The sequence below is a fragment of the Gallus gallus genome, chromosome Z, assembly GCF_016699485.2.
Source record: "Gallus gallus isolate bGalGal1 chromosome Z, bGalGal1.mat.broiler.GRCg7b, whole genome shotgun sequence".
Lineage (NCBI taxonomy): Eukaryota > Metazoa > Chordata > Aves > Galliformes > Phasianidae > Gallus > Gallus gallus.
In genome coordinates this window covers 2882977-2902334 of record NC_052572.1, presented here as the reverse complement: position 1 = coordinate 2902334, position 19358 = coordinate 2882977, and the positions used below count along the sequence as shown (strand labels likewise).

At 38.8% G+C, this 19358-nt stretch overlaps 1 protein-coding gene across 2 annotated transcripts in view; it reads left to right on the top strand.

Moving 5' to 3' along the window:
- Window positions 1-960: 960 nt before the first annotated feature.
- LOC107051909 (urea transporter 2-like) overlaps window positions 961-19358 on the top strand; it is a 288833-nt gene continuing 270435 nt past the window's right edge. For both annotated transcript variants that reach the window (XM_015277424.4, XM_040656169.2), the window contains exons 1-2: window positions 961-991; window positions 5583-5698. The gene's annotated coding sequence lies outside the window, so the exon portion shown is untranslated. The remainder of the gene's footprint in view (window positions 992-5582; window positions 5699-19358) is intronic.

Here is a 19358-nt window from a genome sequence, read left to right as displayed (position 1 = left end):
TTGGAGGACTATCACTGCACGATTTAGAAAGCAGTAGACCATGTTCATATCTTTCATGCATATTTCATGTCCTCCTGCGAAAAGAATTTTTGCTTTGAAATCATGAGAGGCTGACAGCAAGACATGCCCCCTAAATATAAAGTAAATAAAAAAACTTCTTCCCAGAGACATGAAAACTTCCCTTACAGCAGCTGATTTACTTCACCCAGAGCTGAAGTTCTTCATCTTCCATTTGTCCATTTGCTCTAATTTCTGCTAATCTGCAAGCATCTGAGGCTTTGTGCTGAACTTTTTCCTAGTGAAGGGTGATGTGAGGTCAAGATCTACTTTTCATGCTAGGAAAGAAGCTCTTATCTCCTATCAGAATACAAACCCTCATATGTTATTTCTGAGTACACACATCTTGTAAAAATTTAACTTCTCTGAAATGAGTTTCCTCCTTTCTCACAATAAAGAAAGGATTTAGTATCAACCAGGTAGAACTTCAACTTGTGCCTGAGATAAAGTAGATCAAGATACAGAAAGCAAGGGCTACATTCCTAGCTGGTGTAAGTTAGCATGGCTGTATATGCTTCAGAGGTCTCTGTTTTTGCACTCCCACTGAAAATGTGGTATAGGTGCACTGAAGTACTGTGGCTTTGTGAAGAACACCTAACAGTTATTTTCTTGGGCATAAAAGATTTTCACATAGAAAGAACAACTCCTCAGTTATTAACATCCAGGCCATTATCTGATTGCTCAAGTAGAACGAAATGTTAGCACCAGCGTTGTGCAATCTGATATGAAAGTATTTGAAACCCACTGTTTTTGTGATGGTTTGCATCTGATTGCAAAACTTCATTTCTTTTGTATCTGTAACAATAACAAAAAAGTTTTGTTATCTTATTTCAATGGGTTGATCAAGAAACAGCCATCTGATGCAGACATATATATATACACAAAAGTTGCTTCATGTCTCTTGAAGTACAAGAATACTTCAGCTGGATACAAGGTAAGATGCATGCCTAATAATTTCATCTCTAATGTGCAGATATTTGAAAATAGAAACATTTTCCTTATCCTTTCTGCAATAAAGATGGGGAAAACCTTCATTTTCAGTGTTAGCATTAACTTATACCAGGTATATATATATATACATATATATATATATATAAATTTCCAAATGCATATACAGCTCTCTTCATGATCAATAACAAAGTTGAAAGCATTTTATTATAAACTGGGAAATGTAACTCTCACCCTTTGGATGTGTTTTTATTAAGTTTATATATTTATTGTTTCAAGATCTTTTTGGACTCTCACACAGTTCTGCTATGGAAAATATTATCTCTTAACCTGAATGTGTTATGTCAGTTTTCTTCTTTCACATTTTTCACTCTTTGGGGCTTTCTATACAATAAATTACAAAACCTTTCACAAACTCATTTCACTTAGACATACAGATTATGTAATTCTGAATATAAGATTTTGAGGAGAGGTTTTTGTCTTTCCTTTTCCTCATCAAAGAGAACAAGTGTGTCAGACAGTCTAACACATGAATTTATAACTTGGTGCTCCCATATGCCAACGGTGTGGTTGTTTAGTGCATGCTTAGAGAGCTGATTTTAAAGGTCTTAAAGAGTCTGTTTTAATAATTCATATTGATTCAGTAGGGGATGAAAATGCTTGACATGTTAAATGATTAAGCATTTACATTATGAACATGTTAATTACTGTATTTTTAATGCTGCTAGCTTCTATAAACAAAGATAAGAGCATTCTTAAAGGGACACCAGTAGACTTGGAAGATGCTGGGAAGCAGAGTTGTACAAAACAGCACTAAAACTATTTTCTCTTTTCCTTTTCATTCCTTTTCTCCTTTAACATTTCAGCAAGGAAGTTTCAGTATTCTGGATCTTGCACAACATGCTGATCCCAAGCTAAATAAAAGACACGGGAAACTAAAGAGTCTAGAAAGTGTTTGGTCATTCAATTTGCAGATCCAGTGCTGAATGGGGCTGCAGCTTCCCCTACTTCCTCCAGCCTCCAGCAGAGGCAGATCTTGGAGCTTGAGTCATGTAGCCTTGGTGTTCAGGTGGTTATCACTGCAGTGGCTAATCTACAATGGTGACCATCAATATAGCGGAGTTTCATCCAAGGGTTGGAGAACCTCTCCTAAGAGGACAGGCTGAAAGAGTGAGATGGATTTAGAACTGGATGAGTGGGAGAGCTCTGAGGGTTGCGATCAGAAGCAGAGTCTTGTTGGAGTACTGTAACTAGTGGTGCTCCCTAGGGGTCAGTACTATATCTGATCAGGTTCAGTACCTTCATCAGTGATCTGGAAGAAGGGATAGAATGCACTCTCAGCACTTTTGAAGATGATACAAAGCTGGGAGGAGTGGCTGACACACCAAAAGCCATTGCTGCCATTCAGTGAGAAACGGACAAGCTGGAGAGCTGGGCAGAGAGGAAACTTATGTGGCCTGACAAGGGCTAGGGTTGGGTCCTACATCTGAGAAGGAGTAACCACATGCATCAGTACAAGTTAGGAAATGACCTGCTGGAAGGGAGCTCTGCAGAGAAGGATCTGGGTGTCCTGGTGGACAACAGTTGACCAAAATCCAGCAGTGTGCCCTTGTGGTCAAGTAGCCAATGACATCCTGGAATGCAGTAAAAAGAGCGTGGCCAGAGGTTTGAGGAAGGTGATCCTCCCCATCCATTCTGCCCTACTGAGGCCATTTCTGGAGTACGTTGTCCAATTCTGGGATCAGGAGTTCAAGAAAGACAGGGATCTCCTAGAAAGAGTCCAGCAGATAGCCATAGTAATTATTAAGAGCCTAAAGCATCTCTCATGTAAGACTAGGCTGAAATACCTGGGACACTTCAGCCTGGGGAAAAGAAGTCTGAGAGAGGATCTTATCAGTGCTTATAAATATCTATAGGACAGGAGTTAAGTGGATGGGGCCAGGCTTTTTTTGATGGTATTCAGTGACAGGACAAGGGGTAATGCTCACAAAGTGGAACGTCAGAAGTTTTGTATTAACCTGAGGGGAAAAAAAAAAAATCTTTATTTTGAGAGCCACAAAGCTCTGGCACAGGCTGCCCAGAGAGGTGGTGGAGCCTCCTCTGGATGTATTCAGAACTCACTTGAATGCTTTCCTGTGTCACTCACTGAAAGGAATGTGCTTTAGCAGGACAGTTGCACTGGATGATCTCCGGAGGACCTTTCAGACCCCTATGATTCTGTGACTCTGTGTGAATGCTACTGAAGACAGAAATAAATATGAGGTTGTTTTTTTTTTTTTTTTTTCTGCAATTAGTCCTTGTTGATGTTTTGGGGACACTGAAGAGCACTAATGTGGGCACAGATTTAATATAAAAAGACTGCGATGGTGCATCTATATGTCCAGACATTTTAAAAGAAATCCTAACAAAAGGAGAATAATCGTGGCTCTCGTCTCTTCAGAATGCTCCTGCATATTGCTGAACAGTGTCTTTAACCAAAGGTATAGTGGTGTCATCAATCAAAAATGCAGTAGTCAGGCAGCAAGGGAAAAGGAACAATAGAACAGTCTGTGAGTTTGAAATCTAAGGGAAGATTTCTCATCTGGGCATTATACATAAGCTTGGGACCACACGCTCTGACAGTGTGGGTGCACATGTGCGTCTCGAGCTTTCATCCCTTCCTCTCTGAGCTTGAAAGCCTGAGGCTTTAAGACACGCTTCTGCATTTTCTTTCATTTGGCCAGTCTGGATACATCACACTGTTTTTTTTTTTTAAATCTGTAGGAGGGTGGAAAGGAGGAACTGCTGAAATGCCCCAGGAAAGCAGAGCTTTTCTAATTTCTTCAGTCCTACCAAGTATTGCGAAATTCACCAAAAAGATCATAGCATAGCTTTCAAGCTTTCAGAAGAACACTAGATTTCCCAGTAATTTCTAAAATCCTGAAAAGGAGCTCACATCATGGGATATTTTTTCAAAGAAGAACAACTATGGGTCTGCCTAGTCCTCTGCTAGCAAAACTGTAAGGCCTGTTATATAATTTCTTTTCAATCAATAATTAATTGATTGAAATAAATTCAATTAATAACATGAGTGCTTTTGTTTGGAGTTTCTTTGTTTTTGCTGTTGTTCTAGTTGGTTGGTTTTTTTTTTTGTCAAAAATAAAGAGAGATTTTTTTTATAACCATAACTTGGGTCTGTACAACAAGAAACAAGCATCTTAAGTGGCCAGAGCAGAAAATTGTATTTACAGGATGTATCTATCCTGCTTCTTGGATTCCGAGAACTCCACCAAACAGAAGCACTGAACTTTTCAGAAATACTATAGCCTAGTTTGGTAATAAAATGTAAATAAACAACTTTCTCCACCTGTTGGCCAAATGCTGCAGCTGAGCATGGGTGTTCCCCATCCACCCAGCCAGTAATCCACCATAGAGCCGCAATTCCATCTCAGTAAGTGTTTGTACAGCCCAAGATGTCCTTCAGTTTCAATCCTTACATAAGGAGACTGTAGCATACCCTATGCAGTTTTACAGAAGCAGATTAACAGCCTTCCTGCTGGGCTTTTGTTTCTTCAACCAGGTTTTTAGCCTAACACCTTTATTCTTGTCATCTTAGACATGTTCTAAAGGATGTTTCTCGCACATTATGAGCAGTCTATGAGTCAGTATTTTTAAACTTGAAACTAGGCTCCTAAAACTGCATCCAAGAATATAAATACTGCCACAGTTTTGGAAAGTGTTAAATATCCTGTAAATGTCACCAAAGCAGAGTTTTAAGATTAAATTAGCTTATCATACATAGCTATGTTCCAGAAGGTATTTCTCTGAAAATGTATCGGAGAGGAATCAATAATCAAAACTGAAATTCCCATTTGCCCAGTCCTTCTGCATCTTCATTGCTGTTTTTGTGGTCGATTATTATATATTCTTTATTCTTAATCAAAAATAAAACCCATGAAGAGGCTCTGACATGCAGTAAAAATTAATTTGCATTCCTTTTCCCAATTTCTTTCTTTGCAGGAAGCGCTTTCCCTCTATAAATGTTTTTGGCATTTTGAATACAAATTAAAAAAAAAAAAAAATGGTATGCCTAAAATTTACAAAATGGATCTTGCAAATTAGCAACACATGTCCCAGTATTACAGTTTAAAAGATGAGCTTTCGCCACAGAGGTGTTTATGTACTTTTCAGTAGTAAGATAAAAGTTTTTGCTTAGGAGCTTTTGGTTTGTTCTACAGCCCATGTCAGTACTTTCTGTGCCCCAGAAATGTTCTTTAATATATACTTACTCCAAACAAGTTTTAAAATCACCTGTACATGCACAGAAGTGTGGTATTAATGTCTGCATGAAATTCTGCTGCTGGAGAAGGTTCTGGTCAGTGATGGATTTGAACACACACAATAGTCATGTATTCACTGTGCCTCAGACCACACATTATAGTGGAATTATAATTCCCTTTTCCCAAGCTCCTGGACACATTGAAAGTAGTACATTTTAACTTTTTATATAAACGAATGAGAAACAGGTAGTCGTAACGTTATTCAAGCTTGCTATGGAATGAACAAGCAGCCACAGTGCATCTGCTCTTTTCATCTAGGTACAAGCAGCACTTCCTGGAGCATTTTCCTGTGCTGGATTTCTTACTGCTCTCACCAGCTGCTGCCTGAATCTCCACATCATTTTGTCATTGAGTCGAGATGCTCCGACAAGTCTGTGAGTAGGCAGTAGAAGTACATGTACCACCTAGATGAACATGGTGCAGCCCTATTGTCCAGCTGCTGTGGATAATTTGGGTTCTTGCAGAATCAATATGACGGATTGGGGACTGAGATTGTGTCTAGAGTTAAATGTGTTTTGATGTCTTTGTACATTACCCAAATCAACAAGTAACATTTATCCCATAAAAACAGGAGGGCAGCTCTTTCTGGTTTCTGTTCTCATTTACCACCTCAGTTCCTCTTGTTTTATTTAGTTCAGATAGAAAGGAATTGAAGAGGAATGATCAACTTATGTAGAGTAGAAACTGCACTCAGAGAGTGATTCTTTAATCTAACGAACAGGACATGAAATCAAGAGAGGTTCTGAACAACAGTCCAAAGTCAGGGAAAGGGCAACATCATGGTGCACTAAGGAGATGTTGGTGATATGGCAGTAGAGACTGAACCATCCATCAGTATCCCATTACACTATGTTGCCATGTGGCAGATGGCAGTAGAGGGGAAATTTGAGACAATGGTGTCCGAGATGGAAGTGCATATGAGGCAAAGGTGTGGAACTGAATTCCTCCATGCAGAAAAAAATGGCACCAATCGACACCCATCGACATTTGCTGAACATTTATGAACATACATCCAAAGAGTGGATGTGAGCACAGAGAGGCAGTGTGTTTCAGCAGTGCTGACAGTGGATAGCGTGTCAACTCCAATGGTGCAGATTTTTACAAGTATGACACACAGGCTCTTTTTTCATGGCTGGCAAAAATGCGCAGCTCACGGTGGTGACTGTGCTGAAAAATACTATTTTGTAGCTGAGAGTTTATCAATTAGTGTTGTTGTGCTCTTTGTATTTTTTGCAATTCCCGTGAAAATAAATAGGAGGCACTACTTTCAAAGCCACCTATGTATTACCAGATACCTCAGGGATCCCAACCCTTAGCAAAGTGATAAATAAGATTTAACAGAAAACTATGATCCTTCCTTTTGACTATGATATAACCACTAAGAAGCATCCAGGTCTTCCTTTCTCCAGGATGAGACACCTCAGAAGTAGGTAGTTTTCTAATCAGTGGATTGTTCCAGTCTCTCTAGAAGCTATAGGCTTACCAAGGGTTTGGGTTCTTTCATTTTGTTTTGTTTTGTTTATTTTGTTTTGTTTTGTTTTGGCTTTCCTCTTAAATCCCTCAAAAACTTTCCAGAAGAGGAAACCGTAAGTAGTAACGTTCTGAGACTTTTCTTGCTTGCTTTTATGTTCCTTGACAAAATTTGTCTTATTATCCAGTGGAAACAAGCACTTGTTGACACTTTCTGCTTTTTTTATCCAGACCTCATTTCAGAATGATGTTTTAAAACCATATTTTTACTCAGGTCTCAACCTTTATAGCTAGCCTCTTGCTGGTAAAAAGTGTTGGGTGTATTTGCTTGTGCAAATAGGTACAGTACGCCATTTGGCAGCCCTTTATTTCTGCTCATAAATATGAATTTTTGCCTTTGCAGAATATTCTGGATATATTAAAAAAAAAAAAAAAAAAAAAAAGAAAACAGGTAAAGACCTGCATATGGCAGCTGTAACATCCTATGATGTCAGTTACTGCAGAAGTGGCATTAGGTGCTGTTTTTCTGTGTGCACAACTTGAACACTGTGGATTTTACCTGTTTACATACTTGCAAAATCTTTTTCTTTCAGAAAGCCAAATGTGTCCTTGTCTTTATCTTCTGTATCAATCTCTTTCTATACCAAGACAGTAAAGTTAAGACACAGATCGCTTTGTCTCCAGGAACACACTCAGACTAATCTTCCAGACTAATTTTCTGCTTGGGTTACTTTCCTAATTATAATTTGTGTTCTCATCATGTCGTGGAAGAGCACATTTTAAATGAGCTTGCAATGCACAGCATAGAAAGCCATCTTTATAGCACTGTCCGTAACCTAGAATACCAATTTTAAATTTGTCATAGTGCAAATGCCATAATGATTATGAGTGTGCAGCTCTGAGGTCTATTTTTTCCCAGCTATTTGTAAACTGGGACTTCAAGTTTCACTTTCCCACTCCATATGCAGGGCCACAGGATGTTGATCTACCGTTGACCAAATAGAGCTGTGTACATTATTAAGCACTGTGTTCCAAAACACTGTTTAGTGTGTGGGAAGGGAAAAAAATATATGAATTATACCTTCTTTAATCTCAGTATACTTGCTAGTTGGTTTTAAATTGACATTTTGTGTGTGGGTTTGTTGTTGTTGTTGTTTTGTTCTATTTTGTTTTTATTATTATTATGATAAAAAAATTACTTGTTGTCTAAATTAATATGTGAAATATTTCCTGGGAATTGAGAGAATGATAGAAATACGGTACTTCATGCTGGTGAGATTAGAATACGCTAAGATTTCAACTCAAAGTTAACCCACTACTCATGCGAAACCATCTTGTGAAAAATTGTCAGGGGAATCTCATTTAAACCTACTCTTGAGAGACCATTGAGTCTGGAGAGACACTTGAAAAGAGCGTGGTCAATCACAAAAGCATGTGCTTGGAAACAAATATCAGTGATAGGGATTGCTATACAAATTTGCTTTTGTATTCTTGTGTGTACACCTTGCCTGACATGGTTAGCATTATGTTAGATTCTATCTGCAGGTACTTTAATGAGTATTACAATAGGCCAACGTTGCCTATGGGGAGATGCACACATGAATGCTGGCTTGTTTCTGATCTAAGGGGTCATTGTCTGCTGTTGACCTACACCAAGACAAATAGCAGCTCCCCCTGGCTGTTGTTGGGCATGCTAGTGGTGACGCTGGGAAGAAGAGGAGCTCAACTTCTACCTCTCATTGGCCCTGCTTTGCTTCTGCTGATCTGAACGTGTGTGCTTGGACCTAGTTGCACAACAATGTATTTTTTTTTTATTTTCTCAGTGTAGATGGATACTGGTTATAGGTTGCTAGTTGTGAATGTACAAGATAGCGAGTGCTCACAGCCATGCTCCTTGAGGGTTTTGCATGAAAGCTGAGTATTTTAGAGCTGGATATGAATGATTTCTTTTGTGTTGAGAAAGACCTGGGTATTTTGACACCCTGAGCATGGTTATCTCTCATATGAATGTCATAGGAGTGCTCCCTGCTTCTAAGTGCTTGGGAGAAGGATGATGGAGACCTTCCCAGTCTGCCCACTGCACATAGCCTAAAGGAAGGACAGTCAGTACTGAGGTACTACTGTTGTCCAAGGGAAGAAAGAAAGAAAGTTTTCTTTTCGTTTTCTCTGTAAACACAGGCTTTTTCCCCTTGTCCAGGCTGCCAAAATACAGCCAGGTGATCCCAGAAATGAACTTGTCTGAGTAAGAGCGTATGAGGTCTCCCATCCCCAGGAATGACATGAGAGGAGTAGAGGCAGGTTGCCGGGAAAGTGTAGCTCAGTGCTTCAATCATCTCCCCAGCCTTGAGCAGCTGAGCTGTGGAAATCACTTTGACATAAATCTCTCAGCAGCTTTTTTGTCTGAAATAAATGGTGCATAAAGGAAATTCAGAGTTGTTTGGTGGACAGGATTATCTGTGTGTTTACTGCTCTCAGCACTTTTCTTTTGTCTTTTGACTGTGTAGTTCCCATTGGCACAAATAGCTGCGCATGAAGTTAAAGCTCCTGTACATGTGCAGAGTATAGGAGAGCTCTCTAAGCCTGTGACAGCTCTGCACTTGTGGCTGCAAGAAATGTCAAGTTAGAAGAATTACTAGTTGCAGAAAGTAATTATTTTTCATTTTAAAGGTTCCCTGTTCAGCGTTAACCCAAATGTAAACTTTCTATAATTCTGCATCATTATCATACCCCCTGGATGTATTACTTTCATTTCCATTTGCTATTTTACATATGCAACCCCCAGCAAGTACACAGTCATGGCATCTCATAATGTTTTTTGTATTATTCCATTCCTTCAGGTCTATCTCATTATGTATTATTCTGTTGCCATAACCTGCTGATGATATACAATATTTGTATAAAGATTCAAATCAATGTTTATCACATCAGAGCACTATCATTCAAAAGGAAAGTACAAATCAATAATTCATTAAGCAAGAGAGAAATGAATTATTTCAAATTGCTCTTCTATTCTCTTCATATTTGCATAAGGAGTTGTTCTGTTGTGAATTTTGTTCACTTCTTTGACTGTACTAAAAGATCCGATGCTATTCAAGATAGTACATAATGTAGGATAGGTAGTAGAGCTGCAAAATTAACTTTGGTAATTTTCATTTTGTTAAAACTTCTTATTCATCCACAGTATTCCATGACATAAGAAGATCTTTAAAGTACTGGTGGAGCAGGGTATACTATATGGTTTTCCAGGTCGAACAAATCAGCTTTTTCAGGCAAAAATGAAAAGATTCACTTCAAGCTGGGGACACTCATTTTTTAAAAAACTTGCCTCACAAAAATTAATAGAGTAATTTTGAAATAGAGAATTTTTATCTTTAAGTAAGTATTGAGTCTAGCAAACACTGGAAAGCATGATACCTCATGAAAACTTATAGTTCTATGTTTGGATTTCTGACTGAAACAACCAGAGGAATAGGCATAAATGTGGATTAGCACATTCCTTTATGTTTTGCTGGTAATCAGCCTTAATTTGCCTTGTTTTAGTGGAAAGAGCAGAAAACATCATTCTCTGATACTGGGGGTAAGTTGAAGCTCAGTGAAGATCTTGTTTTTCTTTCTCTGCCCTTCTCCAAGTCCAAGAGATAGCCAGGTGATCTCCTACATTAGAAGATGGATTACATGAATGAGTCTCTGGAATTCAAATGTACCTTTAGCTCCACTCATTTCCTAATTCAGCAGCAATAAAGTGGTCATTGCTGATGACACAGGGAATTCCTTGTGGTTTTAAAATACAATGACAGAGTATCCACCAGGAACCGCAGAGCATTAGCTCTTGCTTTCACTGGGGATGAGTGTCCTCTATTGATCGGATTTCATTGCCTGAGCTCAATAAAGCTTTTATTTACGATGACATAGCTTATGATTGTTTATTTAACTGCTGTGTATAAAGCCAGCTGAGACTCAAATTGTTATATTTACCAGAAAGATAGTCAGATTCTTGAAGAAGCTAACTCAGTCCTGTTGAACGGGGAAGTGAAACAACCCACACTGCCCTTGCATTTATCACATCTCCTATCTCCCCATCCCAAGATGATCACTTCCACTCTACTCTATACTTTTGATCCATGCCAGTGGTCCCCTGAATTTTTTCTTCCAACATGAAGTTACAGTAAAGCCTGAAATCAGCTCAGCTACACAGTCAGTTGCTTGAAAGCTGTCTCAGCCTTGTTCATCCTTGCTCTTCATTGGGTTCCAGAAGTGATTAGGCATGTGCAAGGGAGAAAAATCCAACAAATGCTCTTAAAAACAGAGATGTGCAATGCTGGGTCAAGAGGTCCCTGAGCCACATCACCGAGATCATACTGGAGAAGGATGACTGTACAGTTCTTCTGTTATTATAGTCTCCCCTGGGTATTTGCTGCCAGCCATTTTTTTATATAGGATACAGAGCTGGATGGACCCATAGTCTGACCTAGTATGACTGTTCTTTTATTCTAAATAAAAGATTTTCCTATCTGAGTATTCACGTCCACAGAATAGAATTGGACTTGTACTGTGGCAACTTTTCTGAATGATTATGCATCTAGGACAATCAGAGATAATCCATATTAATGGGCGCAACACAAGACTGTATCACTACTTGTACTGTTAGCCTCTTTACCAGATTTTAGATAGGATCACGGTAACAGCTCTATAAATTAAGCAGCTGGTAATAACTAAAACTGGAGAAAACTTTTAATTTTCTGATTCATATCTTTAATCAATTGCAACATTGTGCAATTGCATTTTAGCTATAGCTTTTGAATTGTTTGCTCAATAGCGATTGCTCCATTGCTTTTGATTGACACAATGTTATTGCATTTTTATTGACTTTTACAGTAGTTTTTACAACATTTAAGGTGCATAAGTTAAACAGAAAAGCAACACAGTAACATTTCAAGATGGAAGGAGGCCATAAAGATGCAGAGCAGGTATAATTTACAATAAGAGGAAATTACAAATTAAGGATAACTCCCTTGCCCTCATGTGTAGTTAGTCCCTCTGTACGTGTTTTAGGAGTATGTAAGTAAAACATGAAATGTTTGCCTACTGTAAAAAGTTAATAGATGATAGAGTTAGCAAATACTTTAAGACTATTATTAAGATTATTTTAGATATGATTCAGCTGCAATTCAGTTGAAAACATATACCTATACAATATATAGGATTTCTTAGTTGTAAAAATGTTAATTATTTCAAGAACTGGTTTTGGTCTAAGTCAGGGAAAACCAATAAAAAAAGATGTGGAGATTTAAGTACATGCTAGGAATATAAACATAAATTTAATCTTGAAAACAGTCAAACACGCTCCCTGTGAGCTCTCTGAATGAATGCAGGTTGTTCTAGGCGAGTCATTAGGGTTCAAGGGAGTGCATGCATTGCCTCTCTTTATGAAAGAATAGCTACATGGAAAACTTCAAAGCATGTGTTAACCACACCTTTTCTTTAGCGCTCTGTGACTTCTTGTAACTATATCTTTTCAATCAACAAATCCATTAAGACTGTCTTTTTAGATGTCTCCCTGTTTTTGGAGAGCACTTACGTTCTTACCTGGATGGTCTTCTAACACAATATCCTATAGAAGAATTTTCTAACAATTATTACCAATGATTTCACAGTGCTCACAATGCCATCTTTTGGTGTCTGAAACTCCCCATAAAGGAGAAATGCATTACAGGACCCTTCACAGTTCAGCTGGTTAATATTTTAAGAATTATGATGTTAATAAAATTTTACACTTTTTTATTATTATTTTTCTGAATGAAAGAGTGATGTTCTTATCAAATAAGGAGCTTCTGTGAGATTTCCCCATGTCATGTAGAGATTTAAAAAAGATTTTGCAGTCAGAAGCATGAAGTGTTTCTATTTTCTGGTAGAACTGACACAGTTTTGCTAGCAATAGTAATCACATTGATCTAGCCTTCCTAGCACATAGGTGAAAGGGGGTGAAGTAATATGACAGAACAGTATTTCTCATCACCTGAATAAACATAGTTGACTTCTGGTCCTTTCTTTTGGGAAAAAAAAAAAGGGGGGGGGGGGATATTTCTAAGCTTGAGAAGTACTATCCAAAACTAATCTTGCAATATTGCTGAAATTAATTAGTCTTGAATAACCACAAGGAGAACAGGAGGTGACCAGTGTGGACCATGGTAGACTTCTCTGTAATGCGCAGACCTCAGTTGTTCTCCAAGGAATATCCAGGAATAATCAGGCAAGGTGAAACAGGTCTGTCCAAATTCATGGGATCTAAGGATTACAGTTTCTAAACTAAGCTCAGAGGGTGAAAGGAAAAAACTCAGGATGTGTTGCTATGAAAATACCACAGGAAGGACCATCCCTGTGGCCAAAGAGAGCATGTAACCGAGGCATGCCTCTTCCTAAATATGCTACTTGTTATATCCTATCGCAAATATAATTATTTGGAAGGGCTTTTCAGCTACATCAAAACCTTTGCCATGGGCAAAGTGTTTCCATCAGCTGAACTTGTCAAAAAGTCAAATATTAATAGAAAAAAGATTACAGTTGTCTATTAAATTCTGTAGAGCTTTCCCATCAAGTGATAGCAAAGGCTTCTCTTTACAAGGCATTTTGCCAGTTAAGCATTATTATGTTGTCTTTACACATGAGACTCACTGCAATTGTTGTGACCAGTGAACTTTCTCTCAGGCATCAACCCACATCTTCTTATTATCAAAAATCCTCATCATTAATCCCATTACATTGTTCTTGGTCATGGGATAAATTCATCAATGGATGATCTCACCCTTTTTAATCTCGTTAGTTTAGCATATTTCTTTTCTGGATATCCTTACCATAATCTTATCATCACAACCCTTGGGAAGTTTTGTCCCAACAGTGCTGCCATGAGTGTTTGTTTAATATTTTATTATTTGATAAGAAAGTTAGCATTTAACCCTCAGTTTCCTCTGATGAGAAAAGCAAAAGCTACAGAAGCAAAACTGCAGATCACTGCATATTATGGAACTCATTAGCTTCCCCTTGGCAGGACCTTGATTTTTGCAGATCTGGTTCTGCGTTTCTCATAGGCATCTGATTAGAGGCATGATTTGCAGTCTGGTGAGCACTGACTATATTCCTGACTATATCACTTTTTCTTTTGATAGGACCTGCTCAATCACACTGATTTGTACCTTTCTTCAGAACAGTCAAAATTTCAATTTGGAAAATATTATCTGAGTTGACAGCTAATACTGGCTAAGATTAAATTCCATCAATTACTTTTTTAACAACAGCAACAAAAAAAAAGTATATATGATATAAAACATACAAACCTTCCTTCCCTGAATCTAATTTTCTGTTCCTGCAGGTGTTCTAAAGTACAGTAATGATGTCTCGCGCCTGAGATCTTCAATTCTGTAGCTAGTGTTTAAAAAGTAGGTAAAGGAGGAACTCTTTATCCTTTATAAGTAAAGATAGAAACCCTAATCACTGAAGCACTTGGGCCTTCAAGAAGCCTAGTCTCAAGCTCACTTGTACCTGAACAGATTTAAAATAAGGTGCTTTGGAGGCAAGTTAGATCTCTTCTCTCATCGGTGTTTCAAAGACTGTTTATGCATTTTATCTAATGACTCTTTCATGTAAATTCTTTTCTCCCTCTGGGTTAGGTTTGTGCTCTAGGAATAACAAATGGAGTTAGGTACAAATGAATATGTTGATTTACTTCTCCTCTGAGGACTCATAAAGTTATTCATGAATATAGGAGGGACCATAGCTGCTTCTGTACCTGTTTTCAGATCCCTTCTATGCCTCCAAAGAAGCTTTTCTGAACATATGTCATTCACAGTATGTCACTAGTTCCATCATAGGTGACCAGTCTAGAAACAGGAGCAAAACCATATGACTAAAGTAGTCATACATAATGTACAGTTCAGGGTGAGTAGGCACCATTCATGAATGCTTCCGTGTCCAGAAACTGTCAAAGCTGCTTAGTGAATGTTTATGAATAAATCAATTTTCAGAAATCAATACTAGCTCGTGAACAATTTCAGAGAATAAAAATAGCTACACAAAGTGCTGATAACACCAATTCAGATTGCTCTGCAGAGAAATTTCTCCTTGGATTTACAAATCTGTTTGAACAAATATACAAATCATTAGTGAGCTCAGTCACTCCCAGCATTTCAAATAAGATGATCACCGGCAACATGTGCAGCTGTATGAGATGAATTCAATGTGCTTTATTATTTGATATAGTTGAACAGACAATTTGCCATATATTTCTAGGCCTCTTGGGTAGTCCAAGGAATGCCACAACAAAATCACTGTATTAATAGAGCCGGTCTTCTAGTTCTCATGGTTATTATTAAACAAATGTATCCAACTTTTAACTATTAACATGCACTTCTGTAATGTGTCCTTCCTTGCCTTTTGAATCTGCTTTTATTTCCTGAGACACATATCTTCCCCTTCCTTTTCTTCTTCTTTGCTTGTTTTATGACAGTGTTGAGTCACAGTTATAGTACAAAGTCCTTTTGTTATCGTCCACATCTTTGTTTGAAGAAACGTCACTAATATTCTCCTTAGTCCTTTCCTCCTATCTTTTTTAATGCTCCATATCTTGGTAGGAACCTCATATTACTTCCTTTCCTTTCCCTTCTATGAGATTCAGCATGTTTCATGTGACCATACACCATTTAAATTCTTAATCAAATTTAATTTGGGGAACAAATGCAGTCCATATACTTCTGGTGATCAACCAGTAACTCTCCAGTGTTGCACAAAAACTTCACGCTGGGTACATGCTTGTCAAAACTGGGTGAAATGACACCACTCCAGGTATCTGTCAAAAACTTTCAAGCTTCAGTTGTGTCTAAGAATGTTGTCTGAGAATTAAGAACAATCCACATTCATAAAGCATCACTGCATGTGTGCATATAGATGAGAATACGTCTGAATGGTTGAAAGAAGGAAGAAAAGGAAAGAAAGGAAGGAAAAGAAGGAAAGGAAGGGAGGAAGGAAGGAAGGGAGACAGAGAGAAAAAAAAGAAAGGAAAGAAAGGTAGAAAGAAAGGTGGAAAGGTGGAAAGGTGGGAAGGAAGGAAGGAAGGAACGAACGAAGGAACGAAGGAAGGGAAGAAAAAAAGACATTTTGGGGTGGTCATGTGTTAATTACCTGTATTAATTACATTTCCACTAAGTAAAGCCATATCAGTCAGGATTTTGGCTGAAATAGAATGGTGTTCAATAAATGCAATCTTTCACCCCTGCGGCAATCTGATGCATTCCTGGAAGCTGTTTATCCTTTAAAAGGCAGGAGTGTAACTTGTTCTCAGGAACAAGACCAGGAAAGATTAAAGGAGTAATTAAAGACCAAAACTTCAAGCTGTATACTATAAAAACCTCTTAACAACATTGGCTGTAGAGAGAGTTTATATTATAAATAGATTGAAATGCTAGGTTGGTTTTCCAACCACTCTGTTTTCAGATATATTGCTGAACTGAGAGTTTTCATCGGATAATTAGTTGTGGTAAGACATATTTCTGCACCTTACGTTGATTTAGTCCTTAGAGTCTGTGTCTGAATTTCTGAAAGCAGAAGTATGTATGTAATTGCTCTGCAATCTGGAGAGCTGTAAGGAACTGCAAGTTAATACCCATTAAGTGCATTTGAAAAACCTTCTGTGCAGGTAAGCTAAACACAGTACAAAAGGGAAAATGGCATATTCACACATGAGTTTGCTCATGCAGGACAGATTGCCATGAAAATAGTGTGACCTTTGCAAGTGGAAAAAATGCCTTTTCCCTTTTGTTCTGCTGGTAGCTGATGATTTGGGGCAAGAAATGTCTTTGCTTTGTGCCAGGGTTTCTCTGTCTGTAGTGCTCATATCCCCTCCCTGTGGAATACTGGGGTGGGGGAATGTGAAACATCTGACACCTCAGTTCATGAAGCAGGCTACCAGCATCCTGCTCCACAGAGGTACACATTGGCACTAACCTCTACTACCCAGAAGTTCTCATACACAAAGAGTACATTCCTAAACCCATCGGCTGTACTGTCTTGCTTGTATACACACAGGCACTGGGCTACAGAATCATCCACACCTGCACTGCAAGCATTTCAAGGAAAATGCTCCCAGTGTGTGAGATTCACCATGGGTGCAAAGCTTGGCATGGTTGTTGCTTTTGTTTGCAATCTCTCAAAGTCAGGATGGAGAAGGGAGCAGGAATCTGTGTTTTATTACAAAGGCAAAACTGGGGGCAGTGCTGTAATACACAATAAATAATAATAATAGTGCCAAAGTAGATGTCTTCTATCTAGCAGCGTGTTTGGATTGTGAATATTTAATTTAAACATTCTCTTCCTTCCTGTGCCTTTGAAAAGCCATTTTTAACATGAAATCTGACAGCAGTAATTCATCCTCTCTGATTTAATTTTATCATTCAGGTCTCACAATACCAAATTTCCAGGCTTGTTTTATGCAGGAGGTCAGAATAGGGAAGAATATGATCACTTTTGGCCCTAAAATGTAGGAAAGAGAATCTTCTATATATTTATGTCGACTTCTGTTAATACAAACAGAAATAAAGCCCTGACTCTATCCCATATAAGAATACAACAAAAGAAGGTAATGATCTGTCACCTGGTGGTACAAACTGCATTTTCTAACAGGTTGTCAGTAAGGATCCAAACAATGCTGTCTGACTGTGTAGAGTAAAACTACTCTTATTGGGAACGCTGTTTCTGTTGGTGAGAAAAATGCTCTTTGGGAACAGCAAAGAGTGGTGAGCCCCTTATTCCTATGAATATTGGTAAATTATTGAAAAAGGACTAAATCCCAGTTAGATGAAAAGTATAATCCCAGCACTGGAACAGTGATAACTATTTCTCTGGGCCCATTCCAGATTCTGATAACTGGTTACTGAGAAGGCTTTGCATCTTTCCACCTCATTTATTATCACGAAATTTTAATTTAGAGAGTACAGAGTCATCCCCATGCAGGAAGAACAAGTCTGAAACAGCCAAGGTGAGAGGAAAAAGCAGAGCCAATTTGAAAGTTCATGCAGGACTTCATGTGTTCGTTTCCATGTAAGCCACATGGAGCATTGTGGGAGGCATGTGAATGTGGGAGGGTGAGATAGCCCCTAGCAAGCACCTCAGCATGCCTCTTGTTCTCTCACATTCTGTGTAGAAAACTTGCCTGTACAACTATTTCTTTTGGCTTGAGGTTCTGTAGTTCTGAAAATTCTTGGGGGTTGGGGGGGGGGGGGGGGGGTGCAGGGAAGGAAAGAATGGAAGGGAGGAAGAGAGGAAGGGAGGGAGGAAGGGAGAGAGGGAAGGAGAGGACTGGGAAAGAAAGGGGAAGGGGAAGGGGAAGGGGAAAGGGAAAGGGAAAGGGAAAGGGAAAGGGAAAGGGAAAGGGAAAGGGAAAGGGAAAGGGAAAGGGAAAGGGAAAAGGAAAGGGAAAGGGAAAGAGAAGGGGAAGGGGAAGGGGAAGGGGAAGGGGAAGGGGAAGGGGAAGGGGAAGGGGAAGGGGAAGGGGAAGGGGAAGGGGAAGGGGAAGGGGAAGGGGAAGGGGAAGGGGAAGGGGAAGGGGAAGGGGAAGGGGAAGGGGAAGGGGAAGGGGAAGGGGAAAGGAAAGGGCACACAGAGTTTTCATAACTAGATGCCCTGAAGCAACACAGAGTTTGGAAAGTTTGCATTTTTGCTCCATGGGAAATGTTTGGAAGTTCCATGAAATTGGATATAGTGAGTGTTGGCGAGTGGTGGGTGGGGCAAACCCCAAAATGCTGAAGCTCAAAGGGAGGAATGCTTAAAAAAAATACGGTGTCAGACAGCTGCCTTGGAGAAGAAACACTGCAGGTCTGAAAGGTTCGAGTGTTTGTCCCATCGTTTTAATCACTGAAAGGCTTCAACCGACAGACCCCTTGCAGTGATATTGTGCCATGTTCAGATCTGTTTTACAGCTGTTTGGACCAGTGTAAGTCAATTTGTTTAATGAAGCTCCTCCGGATTTACATCATGATAAGTACAGTTGGAAAGAACCAGGGAGTAATCCTGGCAAAAGCAGTTGCACATGAAATTTCATTAACCTACATTCCGGCAAAGATGCTGTCCCTTTCTTTTCTCCCCTTAATTTCTATTATGTTCAGTTCTGAATTATGCCACTGGAATTTGGTTCATTCCTGTCCTCACACTTAAGATAAATAACATAACAGATGTGTCACTGTGAAGCCCTACATGGATAGCTATTTTTCTCCCACTGAATTGCAGCTTGGAAACAATGTTAGATGACAGTTGTGGACATTGAAAATTGCTTGAAATGCGGGGGGAATATTAAATTCTGAACCTGATCCAGCCTTTAATAATGTGCCAGCCTTTGTCATCAGTTACTTAACAATAGATATGCATTCTACTAGAGAAAAATACCCCATGGTATTATCTCAATATATGTATTGCAAATTATTATTTGGCACTACTGAACAATTACATGTGGGTGCAACATGGCCCCTTATAATCTCATGGTTTTTGCCTGCTGGAGCACTCTTTGTCTAACAAAATGAAAAT